Below are 22,844 nucleotides of genomic sequence, written 5' to 3' on the forward strand. Positions count from 1 at the left end.
AAACTCGTTCTTCCTACTCTAATAGTGGCACACACACACAGGTAGTGTGGGAGGAGAGAACAAATTCTCGCTATGTGTGACCGTAGAGGGATTCTTCTTACAAGTGTTTTATTGACTGGACCTGCCAGTTGTAGGGTAGAGGCCAGTAGCAGGCAGAAAACAAGTGGAGGCGTAAGATCAACACCTTCCTTTCTCTAGCAGGTCATTCAGACATGAAAGATTGTGATTTCTCCATCACCTTAAGCGAAGGGTGCGACGATAAATAAGGTCAGCTAAACATTTCTCGAGATGTATTCTGTGGAAGCGAACCGTCTGTAGGTTCACTGAATTCACTGACAATCAGTAGAGGTTCTGCTCACAAGGGGCAATTGTGAGGTGTCTCATGGATGTTAGTGCAATATTGAATATAAAAGATTTTTTTCACGGGATCATTATTACGAGGCCACGGTTCGAGTTCCATGTGGGATTAATGAAACAGAAAGTCACGTCACTGATTCACATTCCATATAAACCTGGAAGTCCCGTGGTAATGAACACTATATCAAACAGAAATCTAAAAGTACAAGCTTGTTATCATGATGCCGATTTTATTCTTCTTCTTTTTCATCTTCTTCATCCACGTCTCTGCGTCGTACATGTGAATTTGGCCCTTTTTTACGGCCGGATGCCTTTCCTGACGCCAACCCTAGTATCAGCGTTTGACGAGAATTCGCGGCAGCTTGTATTTTTTAAAATTTATTTATATTATTATTTATTCCTGACTAACATTTGTGGCGAAGTTAGGGCTCACGGCCCTCACTTATTAACCACTTTAAACAATAAAATTTAAAAATCTAAAAAAAGGTAAGATACAGTGATTCTTCTTCTTATTATTATTCTACTACCGATTTTCCCACACTTGTGAGGTCGCGGGTACGAACTGCGTCGCACAGGTAGATTTGGCCCTGTTTTACGTCCGAATGCCCTTCCTGACGCCAACCCTATATGGAGGTAAGATACAGTAATTCTACAAAGAATTGATATTACGGACAGAGAAACTAAGAATAGGTTACAAATCAGTACGGCAATTAGTGTGACAACAGTAATATAAAGAGAAAACAGCAACACAATAATAATAATAATAATAATAATAATAATAATAATAATAATAATAATAATAATAATAATTGTACCGGGTGGTACACCTCCACGCCGCTTATTTAAAATTTGCGCCAGTTGAAACTCCTCTGCTGGAGGAAGTCTGAACTTTATCTACGGTATTAATTTTCTACCTTCTCAGAAGATGTCACTACCTGGAAATTTTGGAGTTTTTGAACTGTGTCATTTTCGACGTATTTTTGTTTTGCTTGTAGTAAGAAGTGTGAACTTTCTCTTCTAGAGGACACTACTGAAGATCAACAATAGTGCACCCTAGTGCGGAGTGAAAGAACTGTTTTTTTGGAGAAAATTTAATTTCAAAAGTTTGTTCTTTGCTAAATTTCCTTCAGTCATTGTTTAAGTTGGCAATATTAACCCTTTCTTTCCCCTTGTTTTGAATTTAGCCAATCCCGAATTTCTTAAATTAATTTTCCACCAATGATGTGTTTCTTCTTCATCTTGTGTAGGGGTTTTCTTTAACAACCAATAAAAGATTGTGGGCGGGTGTTTTCCTTCCTAAAACGCCTCGAACTTTCCGCGAGAGTATATAAACTGCTGATTTTAGGGTCTCTGCGCCACTTCTGTTCCATCTTTTCGTGTGTAAAGTACACAGCAGGGGGCGGTAAGCGCCTCTTTCTTCGGCGGCAGTCAACAACCAGGTAATGGCCGATTAATTACTTCTTTTCTTGCTTGCTCAGCAGTTTAACTCTCGGGGCGGGTCCGAAGTTTTTCCATTATGTAACCTTCCTTAAAATGTAAAGAAACTTGTATCTATTCTATCTTTTAAACTACATATTGGGATAGAGAGTGCTTAACCCTCTCGAGCTCCCACTCATATTGTTTTGAGGTGAACTTATTTTTCTCAACCTATTCTTCGTTAACGTAAAACAAATTGTTTCTTTCCTAAAGTCACCTCGGTAGTATGGGATTAGCCCTTGCATCCGTGGCCTAGAGCCAAATTAGGTTTTGAAACAAGTGTATTAGGAGTGCAGTTCGCCTCCTCTCAAATTGTTATTTTAGAGGTCATGTAATTATCCTTTTATCGCTTAATAGACCTCAGTAGGTTGGGTATTTTACCCCTGTGCTTACGTCCTTAGAGGACAGCTTGAAAGTAGAGTTAGGTGTGGCCTTGTGATAGGCTTAAAACTTTGAGAGCGGATCGCTCTTTTGCAATTGGTTTCTGCGTGCCTCTAGGAGGTATTACTGTGTAATTCGGAGCAAGTGCTCCTGGGCATGATTGGGGTTTTCTGCCCCTTTGCTAAACCTTATGTACATGTAAATTCGGGCTAACTGCTCGAGAATTGGAAGTTCGGGGCCCGAAGCCCAAAACCTGTAAATACTATTGTTGCTCTTTGTTGCCTTGCTACTCTGTACCTTGCATTCTTGTTATTTCTGAGTTTGAAAAGAAAATATAACCTTGTTAAATTTTAAATTAATTTTACTTTCGTAGCTTGAGACCTGTTCACCACCCCGCACCTTCTTTCACCTCTAACTACCACAAAAACACGGTAACAAAGAATTGATATTACGGACAGAGAAACTAAGAATAGGTTACAAATCAGTACGGCAATTAGTGTGACAACAGTAATATAAAGAGAAAACAGCAACACAATAATAATAATAATAATAATAATAATAATAATAATAATAATAATAATAATAATAATAATAATAATTGAAGTGCATAATAGATATAATAAAGCCCATTCACACAACTTACACACAATAACTCAGGAGTATATTCCAGAGTCTCGATCCAGTAACTAAAAAGGATTGATTGTAGAAATTCGTTCGATTTAGTGGAATTTCAAGTAGGGAACCAGACCGGGTGCTAATTTTGTGGAAATGAAATGAAATGAAATGAAATGAAATGAAATGAAATGGCGTATGGCTTATAGTGCCGGGAGTGTCCGAAGACAAGTTCGGCTCGCCAGGTGCAAGTCTTCCTATTCGACACCCGTAGATGACCTGCGCGTCGTGATGAGTCCCCGTGCCATTGGAATTAACCAATTAAGGTTGAAATCCCCGACCCGGCCGGGAATCGAACCCGGGACCCTCTGAACCGAAGGCCAGTGAGCTGTCCGTTCAGCCAACGAGTCGGACAATTTTTTGTGGAATGAGGAATGGAAAGGAAAATTATAAGATAGGTAAGCAGGAGTGTTCGTCGAGAGTATTTGGTAAAGAAGTGTCATTAGGTGAAAATTCCTTCGTTCATTTATGTATGAGTACCAGATACTACACTCTTAGCTAACATCAGTCGTGACAGGCAATGCGTATTGAACATTACTGAACAGTTCATTATGCAATACGTACAGTAAATGTGTAACTAAGGCACAATGTCACTGCAACTTAGAAACATCACGACAGCACCTCACTTCGCAAGAGTCATGGCGGACGAAATATGTGTTTATTGTCAGGCATTGAGATTTGGGATAGGCGCATGTGCGGCAGCCACGCTTACCCCCCGCACCTCTTACCCCGCATCCACACGACTTCTCGTCACACGGCCATAGTATATAGAGGAATGTATTCACTACCGCGTATTTCTGTGGTGTGTTGTCTTAAAGTGAAAAATCGCGTCATCAGTCTATATCGATAGGCCTAAGGAAACTTGTGAAGATGTTTATTAAAATGAGAAAAAAGTCTTGAAGGAAGGTCACTTGAAGAATAAAGAGGAGTCATGAAAGGAGGAAGGAGGACTAACTTTACATTGGATGCTATAATATCACAGAGACAGAGGAAGTTGTGATGTGCTTTGTCTCTTCTGCTGTCACTCATCTCCGATAGACGGGATCACCACTGCACGCTGCGTGACCTAAGGAAGTCACCTACTTGAGTAAAACAGCCTGCCTGAATAATGGGGAATGTAGCCGAGGAGTCAGATAACTATATTTTTTGGCTTGCCTTTCCTCGTGTTCATACATGTTCTGATAAGCACTGGTACGTCACACACTGGTTCATCATAGTATTCGAGCTACTCGATCCGTGCTATGAGGCGCTGATAGGAATGGGGAGTGTGCACACTTAAGGGAAAACGGCAGAGCAATGTTCACCGCTGTCTGTGGCCGGATCATTGCAGCTCTGAAACTTGGATTGTTAGAACACCAACTGTTCGTGAAAAATGGAGACTGTGCTGTATTTCATACGATAGCATTTCTTTCAATCAGTGTATTCTGACAAGAATGATCTATGTCGAGTTCAGTTTAATGTTTTCCTGTGTCTGTTATACTATCACGAATGTAATAACGTACGTACGCGAAGTCATGGTAACAATGTTAACGCCTATCGAAGGAATTTGTTTTGGTATTTTCCGAAAGTCTGTATTAATATCTGTGCAGTGCTTTGCGTATACAACTAATTTTCTATTATTTCGAGAAAATTGTCCGATTTCATGGCTAAATAGTTAGCGTGCTGGCCTTTGGTCACAGGAGTCCTGGGTTCGATTCCCGGCGGGGTCGGAAATTTTAACCATAATTCGTTAATTCCCCTGACACGGGGACAGGGTGTATGTGTCGTCGTCATCATTTCATCCTCATCACGACGCGCAGGTCGCCTACGGGAATCAAAACAAAAGACCTGCACCTGGCGAGCCGAAGTCCTCGGACATCTTCCGGCGCTAAAAGCCATACGCTATTTCATTTCGAGAACATGCCGTACGGTTTCGTTTTGGTTGTAAATTGGGTTACGGAAGGAAGCCTGATGGCAGAAGATTTCTTATACGGCCAAGTTTGCGAAGTGGACGAGAGTTATTCCGCGGAAAGATAAGCAATTGTCACCCAAAAGCAGAATATGTCACCTGCATTTTTCTGCAGATTTATTTACTTATAAAGGCGGGCTGTTTCGTTGTGAACGGTAAAAACGTTGAACCTCGTGTAAGGTGGAAATTAAAACCAGGAGCTGTGTCTCACATTTTTTCTAAATTTACTGAAACACCTATCCACTGAGGTAAAATCGCGAAAGGCACCCGGTAAGAAAAGGAATGAAGACAGTATCAAGAGGTTAAGGAACAAGAATCACGATGTGAGTGAAGCATTAATGGTAAGAGTGAGCTGTAAGGCTCAACGTCAACCTAGTTGTAGTCAAATTCACGGCCAGTCTAGTTCTCTTACCGATGTCCAAAAGCCAATAGTGTCTTTCAAAAAGCGACTAAAGAACGCAGCTTGTAATTTAATGCGAGCTAAATGCCTCAGTCAAAAACCAAACCAAAACCTAAACCCCATGGCACTACAGCCCTTCAAGGGCCTTGACCTACCAAGCGACCGCTGCTCAGCCCGAAGGCCTGCAGATTACGAGGTGTCATGTGGTCAGCACGACGAATTCTCACGGCCGTTATTCTTGGCTTTCTACACCGGGGCTGCTATCTCACCGTCAGATAGCTCCTCAATTCTAATCACGCAGACTGAGTGGACCTCGAACCAGCCCTCAGGTCCAGGTAAAAATCCCTGTACAGGGTAAGAGGCAGGCATGCTACCCCTACATCACGGGGCCGGCTGTGCCTCAGTCAAAGCTAGGATTCTTTTCCTACAGGAGCACATTAAGAACACGGAATGTTTGAAGTACTTTGTTTAAAAGATTTTTTTTTTAAGTACGTAAACCACAATATTGCTTTCGCTTTTCGTAATATTCTCGTTTTTTCTCTTGTGTTCTCTTCTTGAAGTCCAAAGTTAGTCCTTCGTGGGCACTGGGAATATGATTTACAACTCTCTGACAGTATTTGGTGTTGTATTTGGTTATTTGCGTGAAGCCACCGTAGTTCAGGCGGCAGCGCGTCGGCCTCTCACCCCTGGTTTCCGTGGTTAAAATCCGGTCACTCCATGTAACATTTGTGCTGGACAATGTGGAGACGGGACAGGTTTTTCTCCGGGTATTCCGGTTTTCCCTGTCATCTTTCATTCCAGCAACACTCTCCAATATAATTTCATCTGACAGTCATTAATCATTGCCCCAGAGGAGTGCGACAGGCCTCGGCAGCATGGCACAAATCCTATCCTCGCCGCAAGATAGGTGCTTCATTCATTCCATCCATGACCCGGTCACTGACTGGCAAACAGATTGTAGGTTTTCATTTTCATTTGGTTATTTGCGTATCAGTGTAACCTCCACTAAAACAGCTGACCGTGTAGCGTTGGTGATTGGCTCCACTAGCGCTGCTCTGCGGGAGCGCTCTTGAACTCTGTGAGTGATCTCCACGGCCGACTTGATGCGTCGCTCTAGCTAGCTCCGGGTGATCTCACTAGGTATTCGTCATGGTTTTTAATTAATTTCATGTGGCTATTTCTAGCCGAGTGCAGCACTTGTAAGGCAGAACCTCAGATGAGTTGGGGGGGGGGGCGGCATCTGCCATATGTGTAGGTAACTGCATGTTATTGTGGTGGAGGATAGTGTTATGTGTGGTGTGTGAGTTACAGGGATATTGGGGACAGCACAAACACCCAACCCCCGGGCCACTGGAATTAGCCACCGAAGGTCCAAAATCCCCGACCCCGTCGGGAATCGAACGTGGGACCCTCTGAACCGAGGCCAGTACGATGACCATTCAGACAACGAGTCGGACATTCGTCATGATAATAATATGCTTTTGCTGTCGGTATGTACTGTTTACAGTGCACCATGTCTTCTGGTATTTGCTAGAATAAATTTGTTACTTTCATTGACCTGTCTCAGTCTCATCCTTGGCTTTGACAAAATGAAAATGACTGAGGTATGAGTGATGCTAGTAATAACATTCCTTATGCAGCCAGTCCCTGTTATGAATGGTGTGAAAATATCGCTCATAGGGTCGGTTGGTGCATGCATTTCAGTGGGCTTGGCAGACTGATATGTAATAGCAACGGTGAGGAAAACAACGGGAAACTACCTCACTCCTCATTTCCCTAGTACGTCTCTTCAGTGACGCCTAGGCTATTTAAGACAGCTCTTGGTGGAGCTGTGGAGGATCAGACCAGTCTTCGGGCTGAATAGCCAACATGCAACATATGGTAATACAGTACAACACTGCCATTAACTACTTCAAGCAATCCAGAATTGTACCGTCGACACACCTATCTCTTGTAGCACGGTTTTCTCAATTAAAATGCGCGCACGGCAAATAATGTCGAACAATTCCGCGTTATTTTTCGCTAGAAAAAAAGACAATGTCTTTTACGGCTGGTAGGAGTGAAGGAGATCCTTAAGATTCCAGTCTCAAGTTTCGGTCTTAGCACATTCCTACAGTAAAGGGTGTCCAAACCACATGGAATATCCCTGTCATGATCTTCAGATAGAGTTGCCGCCTTACACCAGACAATCCGAGTTCATTTGCTGGCCGAATGCTATCTCGATATCTCGACCATCTTAGATCCATTCGGAATACACACGTAATGGAAAGAGTTCGGAAGAAAATTTACATATTTTTAATGTTGGAAACATTTCTTAGCGAACAAGGTAAGGGTCCCCATAGTATGAAAACGTAAAATTAAGAAATTTCCTCAATTGTGCCGAAGGTTAAAGTGCTAAAGAGCCCGATAGCTCTATCAAACTAAAAAAAATCGAAAAACATTTTGGGCCTAAGTGCACATCCGGAAAAACAGCCTAAAATTGCTTGTTTCTTAACTCGTTTTCTTCTTTCTTTCATTCTTTCTTTCTTTCTTTCTTTCTTTCTTTCTTTCTTTCTCAATCTGTTTACCCTCCAGGGTTGGCTTTTTCCTCAGACTCAGCGAGGGATCCCACCTCTACCGCCTCAAGGACAGTGTCCTGGAGCTTCAGACTCTGGGTCGGGAGATACAACTGGGGAGGATGACCAGTTCCTCGCCAAGGCGACCTCACCCGCTATACTGAACAGGGGGCTTGCGGGGGGATGGGAAGATTGGAAAGGATAGACAAGGAAAAGGGAAGGAAGCAGCCGTGGCCTTAAGTTAGGTACCATCCCGGCATTTGCCTGGAGGAGAAGTGGGAAACCACGGAAAACCACTGCCAGGATGACTGAGGTGGGAATCGAACCCACCTCTACTCAGTTGAACTCCCGAGGCTGAGTGGACCACGTTCCAGCCCTCGTACCACTTTTCAAATTTCGTGGCAGAGCCGGGAATCGAACCCGGAGCTCGGGGGGTGGCAGCTAATCACACTAACCACTACACCACAGAGGCGGACTACTCGTTTTCTTTCTTATTCAAATCCTAACAATAGTATTTAAATATTTATTATTAAGGTCCACCTTTTCAATACAAACTGAACAATGTTTTACATTACATTTCCGTTCAGGGAATAGTTTCTACCTAACTGTAGGTCATCATCAACCTTAAAGCCAATCAACACAAATATATCGAAGAAAATAAACAATGTAAAAACATAAAGGTCTTAAAAACTGTATGCGTAACTCATAGAATTGAAGATAAGACTGGTTACATAAAATAAAATTCCGTTGAGAGTTCAAGCAATTTAAGACACAGTGCAGTGTCAATGACATAAAAAATGATACATTCATACCATCTAAGAAATTAAGGTAAGTCCCTGAACGTAAATGGAATGTAATACATTGTACACTTTGTATTGCGCTACATGGTTAGCGTGCTGGCCTTTGGTCACAGGGTCCCGGGTTCGATTCCCAGTAGGATCGGGAATTTTAACCATAATTGGTTAATACCCTTGGCGCGGGGACTCATCACGACGCGCATGTCGCCTACGGGAGTCAAATCAAAAGTCCTGCACCTAGCAAGCCGAACTCCTCGGACACATCCCGGCACTGAAAGCTATACGCCATTTCATTGAAAATTTGGACCTTAATAACAAATATTTAAACACTATTGTAATCACAGTTCAATACATATCAGTCATAATGAAATTTATATCTTTTAATTATTCAAATCCTAGCCAAATTATTTATTTACATAATTCTTTCTGTAATATGTTCCTTAGATCCTAGGCATTTTTTTTAAAATGTCCACACTGAATGTAGTTATAAGGGCATCGAACTACATTAGCGCTCGTAGTGGTGCTTAAGTAAAACAATGCTTTGACTCACATTAGCGCTCGAAGTGGTAGGAAAAGGCAAACTGCTAATCTAATCGATCGGATAACGATGATTAAGAAAAATATTGTAAAATTTAGGAATAAATATAGAATATATTCTCAAAGTTTATTGTATTTGATTTACCTAAAATTAGTAGCTCATATCCCTACGATGTTTTCAACATTGAGTTGCTTACTTGAAGGGATTTGTGGATCTATTTTTTTATTTTTTAAGAGAATCTTAGCTAACGTCTTTCCCAGGAACACTGTAAGGTGGTCGCTGTTCGCCCTCCACTACCACCACCAAAAAATGATTTAATTTTAGCGACGAGGATTCGTTAACCACTCGCTGCCCATTGTTTTGTACACTCCTTGTCGTGTGATCTTCACGACTCTATGAATGAACTTGTCCTTAATGAAGTTCCCGGGGTTAACTTGCGCAGCTGCTGTGTAGTGAGATCACGCTACTTTCTCTGCAGCCCAGTCCAGCCTGCAGTGACAGGTGCCGCCGTCTGTGCGCCCAGATATCCACACCAGCAGCGACAAGATACATTTCAGACCAAAAATGTATTTATTTTTAACAAATAATTGATTGTGCCGTTACGCACCAAGCTAATAAGAATAATTTCCCTACAGTTAAGCCACCACAAAGAACATCGTCATGGATGTTGAGATGGAATGCCTCAGGGTTCTGTAATTCCTCCTCTTTACTTTTTCTTCTACATTAAGGATATTTTATCAAAATGATATTGAAAACTGCAAATATCATCTATAGGGTACGCATACGATTTAGAGGTCTGTGCTCACATAAAAGTAACCGCTATTCTCGAAGCCATGTGAACAATTAATCAAGATCTCGCGCGTATCGAACTGTGGACTAAACTAAATGGACTGAGAATCAACACCATGAAATCTCAAGTTATAATGATAGGTACATCCAAAACTCATCCGCCTCTGTAGTTACTGTGATTAGCTGCCATCCCCGCAGGCCCGGGGTCCATACGTCTTTCGAAAAAGATTATTTGTAGATATGTGAATAATAAATTTAACAAACTACATATAAAACGCCTGCAGAACTTAGCACCTTTCATAAATTGTTATTTTTGTTTATTTCTCTGGGTAGTAATTCTAACGTTCATTCTTTTAAATCAGTGACGAGAGAAAGATATTCGTTGGCATATACTGTAGTTGTTACGTGTTCTATCCAGTCAAGGTTTTTGACCAGTATTAAACCTTAACATTTAACTTTGTTTTAAAAGGAATGACGATTCCATTGAAGTTTCAATTGCACCTTTCATATGTGAGAGCATGGGAACTTAGCATTACTGCCACGTTTCGGTAATCATAAGAACCCTTTACAGTTTCCTTTGGACCAAGCCCTTCCTTGGCCCTTAGCAACTTACTAGTGAAAAATTTAACATTTCAAAATTTGGCACTTTGCACTTATCTACTGATAAGTATCCGATTGGTCCGCCTCCGTCGTGTAGTGGTTAGTGTTATTAGCTGGCAGCCCTGGAGGCCCGGGTTCGATTCTCGACTCTGCCACGAAATTTGAAAAGTGGAACGAGTACTGCAACGGGGTTCACTCAAGCCTTGCGAGGGAGTAGAATGGGTCCGATTCTCATCTCAGCTATCCTCGAAGTGGTTTTCAGTGGTTTCCTACTCCTCCAGGCAAATGCCGGGATGGTACCTAACTTAAGACCACGGCCGCTTCCTTCCCTCTTCCTTGCCTACCCTTCCAATCTTCCTATCCGCCACAAGTCCTCTGTTGAGCATACCAGGTGACGCCGCCTGGGTGAGGTACTGGTCCTTCACCTCAGTCTTACCCCCGACCAAATGTCTCACTCTCCAGGGCATGGCGTCTGAAGTGGTAGAGATGGGATCCCTCGCTGAGTCCGAGTGAAAAACCAACCCTGGACTGTAAACGGACTAATAAAGAAAGAAAGAAAGAAAGAAAGAAAGAAAGAAATTATCCAATTAATAGTACTCTTATCTTCCTTGAATTACAATTAAAGACACTCAGAAACACAGAAGTTGAAACGAGTGTGAATTTCTTGACGTTTTGTTAGGTGTCTTTCTTTCAGGGAGGGAAAATCACCCGGAGGTACGTAAACAAGGGGGTCACAGAACTTGAGAGGTCGTGATCAATGAGGCTCGAAGGCTCCCTCAAGAGCTGCCGCGTTGGGTTATACAAGGCTGGTCGCTGTTAACGAACCATTACCACTTCCTCACTCCACCATAACGAGGCGTAACGGCACGCGCTAACCTTCCAGGAGCAACTTTCATCCTCGCCCGGACAATCGGAGCACATGTCAACACAGTAAATGTGCTGGGGCGGTTCAGCATGTTCCAGTACGTACTGTACTTACGTAGGTACTTGGCCAAGTTAAACATCTTTAAAGCGACTCGAAGTACCGTATACAGCTCTTCGACCTGTGTTTTCTACATTGAACGACTATACTAAATGCAATATGTTACTGACCTGTTTCCCAATCCGTGTTCCCTCTTGCTCAACTCGTAACCACTTATCTGTCGAGTCGGCAATCGTTATTTGTTTCGTGTGTCTCGCCCACGTCTCAAATAGCAGAAGCGCTCCATCTTTTACACCGATGCCGGGCCGAGTGGCTCAGATGGTAGAGCGCTGGCCTCCTGACCCCAACTTGGCAGATTCGATCCTGGCTCAGTCCGGTGGAATCTGAAGGTGCTCAGACACGTCAGCCTCGTGTTGGTAGATTTACTGGCACGTAAAAGAACTCCTGCGCGACGAAATTCCGGCACCTCGGCGTCTCCGGAAACCGTAAAAGTAGTTAGAGGGAGGGAAAACCAATAATCTTATTATTCTTCCACGGACTACCTTCCCTTGGTAACTCCCATCCCAACATTGATATATTTTATACGTAATTAGGACATTCATTTAGTTTTGAACGTAGCGAGCAGTGTGGCTACGGCTAAGGAGGCAAGCTCTACATTCGGGAGACGCGTGAGTTCTAGCCTTACCGTCGGATGACCTGAGAGTGGTTTTCTCTACTTTCCTCATTTTCTTCCATGGAAATGCTGGGACAGTTCCTATTCATAGGCCACAGCCGATTCCTGACACAATTTCTTTCACCATTCATTTCATCTTCATTAGCTCCTCAACTGAGGTTGGCGTCAGGAAGGGCACCCGGTCGTAAAACATGCCATATAGATTCATATTACGTTATCCCCAACCCCGTATTAAGAATCGGGACTGGGGGATAGGCAGACAGGCATTTAGTTTTGAACCTACCTGACCTTGCTATGCCGACCCCGCGATCATGCCTGCCTCTTACCCGGAGACCCTGGGTTCGGTTCCCGGGCATTCTCAGGACAACCGACAGTGGAGTTTGTACCCACTAGTTTCCCGAATGCAGAGCTTGGGTCCATAGCCGTAGCGGGTGAACACGCGCCCGGTAAGATGTAATAAATAAGAAAATTTATCTTTTATATATTTATCGGGATCTGAGGTCTGGTTCGAGGTCCACTCGGCCTACGTGATTACAATTCAGGAGCTATCTGATAGTGAGATAGCGGGCCCGTTATACACCGAGAGAATTCGTCGTGCCGACCACACGACATCTCGTAGTCTTCAGGCCTTCCGGCTGAGCAAGGGTCGCTTCGTACACCAAGGCCCTTTGAAGCTGTTGTGCCATGGGGTTGCTTTGTTTGACCTTGCTGTAGTTGAGTCGTTCCTTTTTCCATACCTGTATTTCCTAAGGTATGATTCTTGCCTGCCGTTCTCATCATTATTGTTACTACTGCTACGAAAATATCTTCATTCCTCCCCTGAAGGGGGAGGCGGGCCTCTTAGACGGTGACGTCGTCTCTCAGGCCGGGAGATTTGTTATGCTGAAGGAGATGCTCTGAGAAGTTGAGGATGTTGGCGGCCGTGGTCTATACTAGGAATTGTCCCGGCATTCGCCTTATGCTCGATTGCCCGGTCAGAGTGCAAAGCTTTTGGACCAAGGACCAGCCGTGGCCACTTATGGGCCGAGGCCCACTCTGCATCTACCGATCTCATCGTTGTTTCTTGTTATTGTTTTATGATTTAGTTACCGTTGCTATATTGTTAGGAGTTAAGTGTATGGTACCATTAGTGTAAAATCGCTTCCTCAGGCTGTAAAGGAGAGGACATACAAGTCATGGTAAGACCCGAATTAGAGTATTACTCGGTAAGAAAACTGGAAGATCCTCAAAGGAGAGCGGCTTGATTTGTTCTGAGTGATATCCAACAACTGAGTAGTGTTACGAAAATGTTGCAAACTTTCGGCTGGGAAGACTTGAAAGTAAGGAGACGAGCTGCTCGACTAAGCGGAGTGTTTCGAGCTGTCAGTGGACGCATGGCTTGGAATTACATTAGACGAATAAGATCAGGGAAGATCATAAAATGAAAGTAAAGTTGGAATTAAAGAGGACAAATAGAGGCAAATACTTTACGGCGGAATTATTCGGATAAGTCCTTTGTAATTTCGGAAGCTAAAGTTTAATGAAAACTCAGTAAGGCAGCTGCAACTGAAAAAATTATATTTGTCTGCTGGAGAGTATATAGGCCTAGTACTGTACCGGTAAGGAAACTTACCAATTACATGTGTTCTGGTAATGTTTGACGTGTTTACAAGTGTTTAGTGCGAATAAATGCAGAATGTACACTATTTTCTAGTACACCGTCATTAAATGGAAGTACCTAAGCGTTAATGTAGAGAAAGATCTCAATTGGGGGAATCCTGTAAGAGGGTTTGTAAATAAAGGTTACAGATCTCTTCATATGGTTATGACGATATTCAGGTATTGAACGGGAAAATGTTACGATCCCTTGATGTTCCGTTTAAGGCAGGTAATATTCATGTTTAATGTGCGTTTTGAAATTTAAAAGCTGAAAATATGAAAAATGACGAATTATTGAATTAATTTTGACATGCGACGTTTCATCCATCCGGCAATTACACATCATGCGGAGGTGTTCTCACTCTGGGATTAACCATCATCCTTACCGCTTGGTTCATGATTCACATTTCAATGTTAGGTCAGTCTCTCACTGATTTTCGGCGTATGCGTTCTTCTACTTTGCAATTCATTGTCTTCTTTGTGTTGTTTCAGTGTTCGATACCGTACTGATTTGTGTAGCAGAGTGTCTTGTAATGTCTTCAGAAATGACTCCTCCTACTACTACTACAAAATGTTTTCATTCCTCCCCTGAAGGGGGAGGCGGGCCTCCTAGATGGTGACGCCGTCTCTCAGGCCAAGAGATTTGCGTCAAAGAAGGAGATGTTCGGAGAAGGTGAGAGGGTCGGTGGGCGTGGCCTATACTAGGAACTGTCCCGGCATTCGCCTTAGTGAAGGAGAATGGAAAACCACGGAAAATCATTCTTAGGACAGTCGACGGTGGGAACCAGCCCCTCTCCATCTCCCAAATATCTCACTCTGCATCCGCCGACGTCAAAAATAATAATACGAAAAAAGTTATATCTAAAACTCTTAAGTGTTGAAAGTGAAACTGGGAAAAGAAAATGTAAATCATCTGAGAAACTGAGGCAAATTTAATGAAAATGCGATTGTTTCCCAGTATTCAGATCTGAAGCTGCTAGTAATTTCGAAACGCATATCAGATGCATAAAACATACAAAATGATTTAGGTCTAGTGTTGTATCATACAGCATTAATTGAGTTTTCTTCCTGAATATTCTATAACAGACAAGAGAGTTCAGCCAACAGAGGCAACGTCATCGAACGGAACCATAGTGCTGCCTGCAATCAGGGGGAGAAACTATTCAACAACGTTAAGTGTTCTCTGATTCATAATCTCTGACTATCCGTGTTTATTTATTTATTTATTTATTTATTTATTTATTTATTTATTTATTTATTTATTTATTTATTTATTATTACTAGCGAATGTACCCGTGCTTCGCTGCGGTATTCTGCACTGTATACGAATATTGAAGTAAATACTGTACACGCAGTAAATAAGATTGTTTTAAAATAGCATGTCTCTTAGCGTTATCCGAGAAACAGCATGGATACGTTGTTTCCAATGTAAAGTGCTTGTTACGGATTTGTGATGATAACGACAGGCTCACTTGCCTACTGCCATTCACAATCGAGTTGGGAAGTTTACATTATAATTGCAGGCCCCATTGCCTACTGCGCGGTCACAATCGATTTGGGGAGTTTCCGTTACAATGGCAGCCCCCCTTTCCTACTTCCAGACATATTACAAATTGAGGAGTTTTTATTATAATGGCAGGAAACTTCCCTACAACCACTCAAAATTGAGTTGTGCAGTTATAATTATAATGACACGCCCCTTTTCCAACTGCCAGCCAGCTTACTGCCAGTCACACCAAATTGGTGAGTTTCCATCAAAATTGCAGGCCAGTATGCCTAATGCCAGTCACATTTTAGATGGGTACATCTGTTTATAACTGCAGGAACACTTGCCTACAGCCAAACACAATCGGGTAAGGGGAGTTTTGAACAAAACTACATGCTCCCTTGCCTTCTGCAAGTCAAATCGAGATGTGAATTATTCATTACAATAGTAGGCCTGCCTTATTAATGCCAGTTACACAGGAATTGGAGAAGGCCCCCATTCCTACCGCCAGTCAAAGTCGGTGTGGGGAGTACTGATTACAATAGCAGACACACCCTTTCTCGATCGGTACAAAATCGACATCATTGAATATATATAGTTCGACATACGAAAGTATGTGGTTGTTTACAATATTGCAGACCTTCATTTACAGATTAACTGCTCCTAAACGGTACATCATATCGAGAAAGGATTGTACCATAAGACGCCGGATTCAGCGGCCTAAATTGCTGGTCTTATGATATCTCATCTATTCATGGGTCAGATTGTTAGAAACGTGGAATAGGGTAACATTTGTGTAAGATTATCTCACATTGCATTGCTTTTCGGATAATTAAGTGACAGCTACATACATAGCATTTGGCTCACATATGGCTACTGGGTGGACCAATTTTCGTGTAGAGTTTGATGATTCTATCTTTCCTATAAGTGATGGAAGGTATGAATTATGTATATGAAAAGTCCAAATTTAATTAGCATCGAGAAATAGAGAAAAATCAAACGTAAAAGGGATAGAAATACGACAAAATGTCGTAAGACCAAGGTTGTAGATCACTCCAAATTGAACGGGGATTGTGCCATCCGTTATGTGATAATACTTCCCGAAGGTCTGCACCGTCATTAAAATTGCCTCCATATTTCGATATTCTTCGGGATAGAAAGGGAAAAATTTAAGGATCCTGGAAGTTTTCCGTCCGTTACATTCTAAAACGTATAATTTTGCCAAATTTCAATATCCTTTTTCGACTGGCAGATTATGCCGCAATCTGGGTTTTCGGTGAGGAGTGTAAAAATTAGGACATTCAAGAAACTAAACCAAAAAATATGCAGATGGACATTATTACCCCTTAAACGTGTAGCTGTATGAAAATTTCGCCAAAATAGTCAATGTACAGGCACACAGTCGTTACGATTTTATTTACATAGATAGATAAGGAACCTGCTACACGTACACCTTTTGGGCTATATCCGCTGGACTTAACCTGAAAAACGGACCGTTTATGATATCTCCCTTATTAATCCTCCTGTCGAAAAAATGCACATGAAAAAAGTTTTAGAGATGGAATTCCATCACGTTTGGTCGATTTCCAGTCAGGTTGGTCTTGTACTGTATATATTGTGTAAGAGTAAAATCACCCTTTCGGTTCCCTATAAACCGCCAGTCCATTCCGGGAACATGAAATGTTATTGACGATTAACACCTACCGTTGGACAGGTGGATGTTAATGTAAAGTTTGACTCAAATATCTTCAGTAGTTTTCAAGTTATAAAAAATACGCTTTACACGCACCCGCTCTTGAGTTAAGTCCGGTGGGACTTGTACCGGAAAACGGTCCGTTAATGATATCTCCTTCGTTAATCCTCGTATTGAAATGATGCACATGAGGAAAAAGGCTTAGAAATTAATTTCCATTAAGGCAGGTAAATTTACATTAAGTTTGGTTGTGTATATTTTGTGGGAATGCAAAATCACGGTTTCGGTTTCGTATAATCCCCCAGTTAATTCAGCGATTTAGAAACAATATTTGCCCTAAAACCTACCAAAGAACAGGTGGATTCTAAATATCAAGTTTGGTGGAAATATATCCAGTAGTTTCCAAGTTATAGACAAATAGACAAACAAACAAACAGACAGACACCAAAACTGAAGACATGCAGATGGTCATTATAACACCTGAAACGGATAACTGTACGGAAATTTCGCCAAAATTGTCAATGTACAGACACACTCTAGAAGTGCAGACATTTATTTCGATAGTTACTGCTTTGAAACTGTACGACGTATCTACAAACGGACTTCACCATCAGACGCCCCTTTCAGTGCTCTACATGGTTGGTCCTATGACATCTTCTCGTATCTCCTATATTTATGGCTTAGATTGAGTTTGAGTCATTGAATGGGGTGAAATTTTGTACAGTTTTCACATACTGTACTACTTTATATTTTTGATACTTATGTGACAGCTTGGCTATAACATGGCCAATGTTCATGTGCGTGCCGAATGTCATGATTCTACCTTTCCTATAAGTGTGCCAAATGATAACATATACGTGTAAAAGTACAAAATCAACTTGAAATCGAGAAATACAGCTGTATTCAACGTATTAGGGGTAGAAATACGATGAAAAGTCATAGGACAAAAGTTGTAGATCTCTCCAAAATGAAACGCCATTTGCTTTCTGACTTGTGATACGACTTACTGATTAGCCACCAAATACCCCGAAACGAAAGTCTGCACCGTCGTTAAAATTGCATCCATATTTCGGAATTTTCCTGGGACAAAAGTTATACATTTGAATAGCTTAGAATATTTCCTCAAAGAAAAGAGTGTCCAGCATTCGGGATTAGCACTCGCATGCATACGTGGTAATTAAGGAAGAAAATAATACAGTTTAGTAAGTTGAAATTAATAGAAAATGGATTATAACTGAGGACATCCGGATGACGACAAATATGTAAATACCAAGTGAATGTATTGGAAAATCAAATGCTCCTCAATAAATTATGCTGGTGTGAGTTATGGATATAAGAAAGTGGTAATCGGAGAGAAATTTAGGCGCAGGGATTCTTAGGTAATCAGATAAGAAGATGAATTTGTGTTATTACTTAAGCTATTCGAGGACGGTTATAACCTCCAATGATATTTCGCCAATATCCCGCAGAATGGCCGATTGACGACTCTCTTGCTTTCTATCCAAGGAACAACCATGAATTTAAAGGAATGATGTGGAAAATGGAAATACGTTACTTCCCTGCTGGCAAGCAGTCAGAGACGTTGCCATGGTAACCCATATTTTCGTTGTCGGTCTGTCGGTCACTCAATGCAGAGCATGGTATCGGCAGAAAATAGTAAATGTCTCCGTCATTTGAAGAGTAAGGTAAATTATGAACATAACAAAAGTTGTTTATAATGAAGAGACCTTTCACACACGGTCCACAGAGTTTACAGAAAATCAATAGTATAAGAGAAAAAGGAGGAAAACCGTTGTGATTTTCCTGTAAAACCCCCGTCTTTTCAAAGATTTTAAAATGATATGCATATCGAAACCTTCCCCGGGATGAGTATACTCTAAATATGAAGTTTGGTTGAGATCTATCCAGCCGTTTCGACGTGATGGTGGAACAGACAAACAGACGAACAGACACGAAAAGTAAAAACCACCGATTCGGTCTTGAGTTGACGTAAAACGGATAGATATTTGAAAATTTGGCAAAACAAAAGGAATTACAGACAGCGGACCCCCTACGATTTTATTTATAAGAATATTTATTTATTCATTTATTTATTTATTTATTTATTCACGAAACACAAGATACAGCTACACTGAGTGCATTTCACTTGTACTGCAACAGACTAATTAACAAACGTAAATTTTCAAAATAAAACATAACGAACGCAACAGAAGATAACAAGATCAGGTACACAGCCTAGGGGAGGGTGGGCTACAGTGAGACAAGCTCATTAAATCTATTTTTAAGGAGGAAAATTCATTTGTATTTTTTAGAGGTTGGCTATCTTGGTAGTAGCCATTTTGATCCCGTTTACTATTTGAAAGAAGCTTATTATTTAGCAGATAAAGAACATCGTCGTTTTTGAGGTAAGAAAAGTTTTCTTTCTTCGTTGTCTATTTTCTTTTGTAGTTATGTGTGCCATTGAACATTAATAAATAAGATGTGGTCGAAATATGCATATATTACAAAAGAATTGCTGGAATTGTCAGCTTGTTCAGTATTGTAGGTTAGGCGGTAAACATAATTGTTTTTAACAGCACTGTTGTGCGGTGAACACATTCGTTATCCCACCAGCGATAATGATTTTTAAATATAAGCAATTGCAGCCCCACTACACTCTCTAAAGTCAACATTACCATTTTATAAGGCTGCATTTTTTGTGGAACGGTCTACCTGAGAAAAGTCTTTCAAGAATATTTTCAATCACACACTCGCACATATTTGCAAATCGATATTCACGGCAGTGACGACACCATCATAACTTAATCTATAGCAGATTTTAAACAAAGTACAGTTTCATCCGGTGACGCTTCGTGATAGTACACTCATGGTTTTCATAACAATACTGAACCATTCAGTTCATGTGCCAGTAGTCTGGATTTTAGCCTTAGATATTGGGATTACATGAGACCACCATGAAAGTCATTGTATAATAGTTTATTATATAAGAGAGTCCAGAGGAAGCATTTCTCGTGGGAACATAGCAGCAGTATCATTATGAAAATTCCAGAGACTCATAAAAGGAATTTATTGCCCAAGCGAAGCTTCTTAATTGAGAGTGGGGACGCGCACTACTTCGCGTATGTCGCGGGCTGACTAAGATTTGCAGGGAAGAAGAAATTAATTTAATATCTCTGGCTACAGAAGAGATGCACTGGATCTGATAAGAGAATTGCAACCTGCATAATTTCCGCTAAATTTTGATATGCAATATGGCTATAAGTATAAGTGCATACGTTAAGTGTGGTACTTGTCGCACTTTGTACGGGAGAAACTTCCACGTGCGGCGTGGCTTATACAGACCGCTATCAAGCGAGCGTGGTAACGCCAGCCTGATTATAAATACATGACCGCCTGGCGCGTCAGATTCATTCATTGACTATACGGCTGCTAGAACGAGGTCGTCACGCTGCGAGTCGGCATCGAGAATAGCGTCTTGTCTTCGAGCTGCATACACCTAGCGTGATTGAATCTGGGTAAAAGTAAGTAATCAACCTGCATAATTAAGCTGGATTCTTGATATTTTATGTGCTGATCTGCTGTCATGAGAGGATGTGCTGCTAATAATTAGACTGTTTGACTAGTAGCTTCATATTATTTGAGGTCCAATTGTAACAAACGTAACACATGGGTTAATGAAGGCTCAGGGTATCTCTTGTATCTGGAAGTTCGGTTAGAGTGAAAGGCTAACATGAAATTGTTACCATGTTTGATGAAGAGAACATTTGTGTATCAAGTCTAAATTCAGAAAGTGACTTGGTCAAAGGACCTTGTGAGGTATGGTGTTAGTGGGAACAGGCATCGAATCCGGACTGTGTGTAATAGACATTTCTTCACAGTTTTCCCTACATCAACCCAGTACGAGCTACTGCACACTCATAGCGAGGAAGCAGTAACGGGAGCTGAAGAAGACAAGGAGTCGTCACTAGATCGGGAATCGACCCGGGAACATCTGGCGTACCGGTTCATCACGACGCCGAAGGGGACATCCTCCAACCACCTAAGAAGCGGCAAGAAATGTTCCCGCCAGCCAGAATGTCTCCAGTCGTCCGCCTGTATCTGCTACCAGCGTCGAAGCCTGCCATGATGCAGTAATTCCAGTGGTCCATATGGGGGGCCGCTCCGTCATGTCCATCGACCATTTCAGGTCAGAGCCTTCCAATTTGTAAGAAGCTTGTAATATTAAACTTCACAAGATAGGAACAAGGTTGGCCGTCAGCCAACATGTACATTTATATTAGGATAAATCGTCGTACAGTATAGCTATGCCCAGGACTCGAACTCAGTATATTAGGGTAGGTTGTAGGTTGTATATTCCTTGTTTGTGTGATAACTTTTCCATTCGGTATTATTATGATAGTGTACTTGTTTTCTCCATTTCTTCATGTCGGACCATCTTGGTCAAGTTAGCGATGTCAGGCAGACAGATACTGTTGATAGAGCAGCGTCAGAGTATATTTCTTTGAGGTCGTATGTAATTCATTGGAGATCGGGACTTACCCCTTAAACTCACCCAGGTTAACGTGACAGGGGGTGCGTGCCATCATGTTTGAGATACATGGGCACTATGCAAGTAGCTGACAGTGCGTATTGATATAGAGAAGGCCCCAGCGCAGATTAGTAATGTGTTATATGAGTTTGATACGCCTTATTACGGCCATGCAATAATAGCGCAATGGATTGCGCCCTTGTATACTTATGGATAAGCCCAGTAGTGGCGGAAGCGAGAGTACGTTGGATTGTTTATGACATAGACACGATTGCGTGTAGCCCATGTATAATTAAGAGAGCGCTATGGGAGCCAATTTACGAGAGGTACGGTGAAAGCGAAATTCTCCCGGCAGTCAGTTTCCCCGGCAGTCAGCTGGAAGCTATTCATAAAATAAAGTATGGTCGCCGCCTGTCTCGTGCAGAGCGCCGGTGAGGGGATGGGGTGTCTGACGTCACGGCCTTGGAATGCGGCAGTATAAGCTGCCTACGGTCTGTCAAGTGTTTTGAGAGGGACGACGACGTTGATATTACCCTGCTAGTAGAGATTGCATTTCCGTTTGTTTTGCTTCACTTTAAACGTCTTGCCCTTTATGTGTTGATCATGGGACGATGTAGTTGAATTCCTGTTATTTTTATGTGGATATTAGGTGCCTTGCTCTTAGCTGGACCAGGCATTTCTACTTGGTCCGAGCACTGTACATAGTATGTTTATATTTGTTAGCTTGAGGGTTCGGAGTACTGAGGCATAGTATATTAATGAGCAGGAGGTTGCTGTTAGACTAGTATTTGTACAGATATCCGATTTTTTCTTTACTCCATTACTTACTGCATGATTCCATGCTTGTTACAGCCTTGCTGTTTCGTGAAGGCAGTGTACTGGTAGTGAACGGCTCCACATTTTATTTACCGTATATATGTTTGGAAAGCTCCTATATTTGTAACAATTTTTGATTTTTTTTCTGTAATAAATACGTTATTGTAAAACTTTGAATGCAGCGAAGTTTTCTGTTATATATTTTTTTTAGTAGGATTTGCCCTTACCCTGTATTTTTTCGTATCCACTTATCTTATCTAATTTCGCCTTTGTTTATACCCCCTGATTCATGTTCTACTGAGTTGCTGAGTGTGGATACGCATCGTAAGGTAAGCTATGTGCCAGAACACCCGCTTTGGTGGATGTATTGGTCACTATAATATTCTTGGTTCGATCTCGGCGTTTGCCTGACGGGAACCAAAGCATTATAGGGTACAATACACTGGGAATAAATATTTGTTTAAAACTTTAAAAAGCCTAACTTAAACTGAATCAGCAAAATTTAACTGATATTTTACCGTCACCGAAGTTCTATAGTTTCACTCGATTACTGAGTATACATGCATCAACGGCAA

The sequence above is a fragment of the Anabrus simplex genome, chromosome 9 (genome assembly GCF_040414725.1).
Source record: "Anabrus simplex isolate iqAnaSimp1 chromosome 9, ASM4041472v1, whole genome shotgun sequence".
Classification (NCBI taxonomy): Eukaryota; Metazoa; Arthropoda; class Insecta; order Orthoptera; family Tettigoniidae; genus Anabrus; species Anabrus simplex.